This window comes from Parasteatoda tepidariorum, chromosome 2, assembly GCF_043381705.1.
Source record: "Parasteatoda tepidariorum isolate YZ-2023 chromosome 2, CAS_Ptep_4.0, whole genome shotgun sequence".
NCBI classification, from domain to species: domain Eukaryota; kingdom Metazoa; phylum Arthropoda; class Arachnida; order Araneae; family Theridiidae; genus Parasteatoda; species Parasteatoda tepidariorum.
Window position 1 is genome coordinate 19577849 of NC_092205.1, and position 3832 is coordinate 19581680.

Sequence of the window (3832 nt, forward strand, 5' to 3'; positions counted from 1 at the left end):
TTTAAATATAGAAATGGTACTTTATTTTAAGCAATTTATTTATTATAAGAAGAAAGTAAGAACTAAAAATATGAAAAATTAATTTAGTTTTCATGCGTGTACTTTACATATAAGGAATCAGAACTCCACTTTTACGATCATATTGAAACAAAACAAAGTTTGAAATAAAAAATGATGTGTTTTGTGAAAATAAAAAACGTTTAATAGATATATTAGATGGTATTTAAAAAAGTGTAAATTGTTCGATCTGCTAGGCTTGTAAAAAGCTTGTACTTCATGAACCAAACCTATGACATTATAAATGGTTGCTTGCATTTCCTTCCGAAATATTCTTTATGGATATCATTCATAAAATTTAACGACGTAGTTAAAATCCTCGAGCCGCAGTAATTAACTATGCGAAAACTTTTATTTTTATTAAGTTCTCTCATGACATTGTATTTTAAGTATTTTACACAAATATGAAATATGGTCGAAGAGAAATTTTTGTTTCTGGAAAGTCATTCCTTGATTGGTATGTGGTATTTTTCAGACAACTGGAATTAAGAAACCTTTTAATTATTCTAAAATACTGTTTTTTCTGAAATAATATTTTAAGATTTTATATTTTTGTACAAGAACATGTATTCAAGGCATATGCCTGACTAAGATATATGTTTTGTAGAAAAACCATTTAAAGTTCCTTAACCTCCCAAGTCAAAATTTTTGATGGACCAACATAATCCTTGATGGTAACCAACATAAGCAACCATCACCCCAAGGTAGGAATTCGGACAGAATTATGATGGTCCAACATAAGATTAGCATCTTGTTTTGATGGTTTGCTCATGTTGGACCATCAGAAATTTCCATCATATTATGTTAGAAATGAAATGTTGGAACCAACATTAGTTACCATCATCCCAATATAGGAATTCGGACAGATTTATGATGGTCCAACATAAGATTAGCAACTTGTTTTGATGGTTTGCTCATGTTGGACCATCAGAAATTTCCATCATGTTATGTTAGAAATGAAATGTTGGAACCAACATTAGCTACCATCATGCCAATATAGGAATTCGGACAGATTTATGTTGGTCCAACATAAGAGTAGCAACTTGTTTTGATGGTTCATCCATGTTGGACCATCAGAAATTTCCATCATATTATCTTAGAAATGAAATCTTGGAACCAACATGAGATACCATCATCCCAATATAGGAATTCGGACAGATTTATGTTGGTCCAACATTAGAATAGCAACATGTTGGACCATCAGAAATTTCCATCACATTTTCTTACTGCTCAAATGTTGGAACCATCATCCCAATGTAGGAATTTTGTCTGACAATTTATCGTCGAACATAATACAGGCAAATAGTTTTGATGGTATATTCCCGCTGGTCCAACAATAATTTGTTGGAACAATCACCTTATACATGATTTTAATCAGATTTATGTGATTTGATTAATCCTTATGGATCATCCAGATTTACTATCATTACATCTTGCTGTTTGACACGTAATCTCCATGACGGGTTTCATTGGGTAAAACGTTAAGCAAATTTAAGAAGGAAAAACTCAAATTGTGCGTGAATTTTGATTAGAATATTATTTATAAAAATAATTTTGTCCAAGAACAATTTATATTTTTGTCCAAGAACAATTTATATCAATATTTTTAAATGAAACATTATACTATTGCGGCAATTATTCCCTAATATAGTAGATAATCCAGTATCAAAATAATTGCAATCCAGGCTAATTAGTAAGAAATATTAAAAAAATGCAAGCTTGTGACACATTTAAAAAATTAAACAATTTTTTAAAAAAAATTTATATTCAATGCCAAAATAAAATCAAGGATATTTATTTAAAATCTTTTATCTAAACAGAGCATATTATTCAAGCAACTTCTTTCCAACAACAAGCACACATAATTCACAATTATAATGGTCAGTCTTCATTTACAAACTTCGTCATAGACAAATTTCTTTTTCTAATTCATTCCATATATGTCCTCGTATCACAGCTAGAAGAAAAAATACGCAATCAAATTAACAGCTTCTTTAAATAATTAATAATAATTTTTACTACTAGTAATAAAGTGAAATTCAAACAAGACCCAAAATAAATAAAATTAAAGAAATTTAAAATTAGCCTACTTTTAAGAAAAATGTTAGGTTAATATTTGTATCAATTTGTGCATATGTTTATACAAAAGGACGTAAATGCAGAAAAATTGGCAGTTATAAAATTATGAAGATGTTTGGAAATATTTGGACAAATTATGTAAATTTTTTGCATCTTAGTACAATTTGTATAGACCAAATATTAAATTTTTTTGGAACTACTTGAAGTTAATAGAAAATTATATGTAAATACTCTACTTTCTTCAAAAATATTTTTTTTAACGAATACCAAATTCATAAATAATTTTAGCTATTCAGCTAGTGAATTGTTATGCTGTTTGGTCAATTATTGACAGGGAAAACAATTCTATGCACACAGTGATTTCTTTTACGAAAGAAAAACGCATTATGAAATTACAGTTTTAATGAAGTTCGGGCAATCACATTTTAACAATATAAATTAAGTACTCTTTTCTTGTGATCTCAGGGTTATCAAAGGTGGGCTCAGTCCAATAAAACCCATCTTTTTACACACCAAATGAGTTTCTTAACATTTCATTAGTTCCAATCAATTTTCTTTGAAATTACCTAATTAAGTTGCTCTTTGAAATAATCTATGAATATATTGTTCTATAAACTTTTATGCCAATCTTTATTTTATGCCTTTTAACAACCTTATTCGCAAACAAAATTATGAANTTACACACCAAATAAGTTTCTTAACATTTCATTAGTTCCAATCAATTTTCTTTGAAATTACCTAATTAAGTTGCTCTTTGAAATTATTGTTGCTCGTTAAGTTGCTCTTTGTAATATATTGTTCTATGTATAAACTTTTATGCCAATCTTTATTTTATGCCTTTTTACAACCTTATTCGCAAACAAAATTATTATGAACAAATTAAAATTAGCTAAATACACGAAAAAATACATTATAAATTATTAATATAAATTACTAAATTATAAATACACATTACTAAATTCTGAGATCTATAAATGTTTTGATGGTATATTCCCGCTGGTCCACCAATAATTTGTTGGAACAATCACCTTATACATGATTTTAATCAGATTTATGTGATTTGATTAATCCTTATGGATCATCTAGATTTACTATCATTACATCTTGCTGTTTGACACGTAATCTCCATGACGGGTCTCATTGGGTAAAACGTTAAGCAAATTTAAGAAGGAAAAACTCAAATTGTGCGTGAATTTTGATTAGAATATTAGTTATAAAAATAATTTTGTCCAAGAACAATTCATATCAGTATTTTTAAATGAAATATTAATACTATTGCGGCAATTATTCTCTAATATAGTAGACAATCCAGTATCAAAATAATTGCAATCCAGGCTAATTAGAAAGAAATATTAAAAAAATGTAAGCTTGTGACACATTTAAGAAATTAAACTAATTTTTTAAAAAAATTAATATTCAATGTCAAAATAAAANTATTTGATGGTCCAACATAAGAATAGCATCTTGTTTTGATGGTTCATCCATGTTGGACCATCAGAAATTTCCATCATATTATCTTAGAAATGAAATGTTGGAACCAACATGAGATACCATCATCCCAATATAGGAATTTGGACAGATTTATGTTGGTCCAACATTAGAATAGCAACATGTTGGACCATCAGAAATTTCCATCACATTTTCTTACTGCTCAAATGTTGGAACCATCATCCCAATGTAGGAATTTTGTCTGACA

The 3832-nt window shown here is 28.0% G+C and overlaps 1 long non-coding RNA gene across 1 annotated transcript; it reads right to left on the reverse strand.

Annotated features, from left to right (window-relative positions):
• Nucleotides 1-1850: 1850 nt before the first annotated feature.
• LOC139424949 (uncharacterized) lies at nt 1851-3105 on the reverse strand. Its single transcript, XR_011636096.1, has 2 exons — nt 2875-3105; nt 1851-2702 (listed from the first exon to the last, which is right to left on the reverse strand). It is a non-coding gene; the product is annotated as an uncharacterized lncRNA (long non-coding RNA).
• Between the last annotated feature and the right edge of the window lie 727 nt (nt 3106-3832).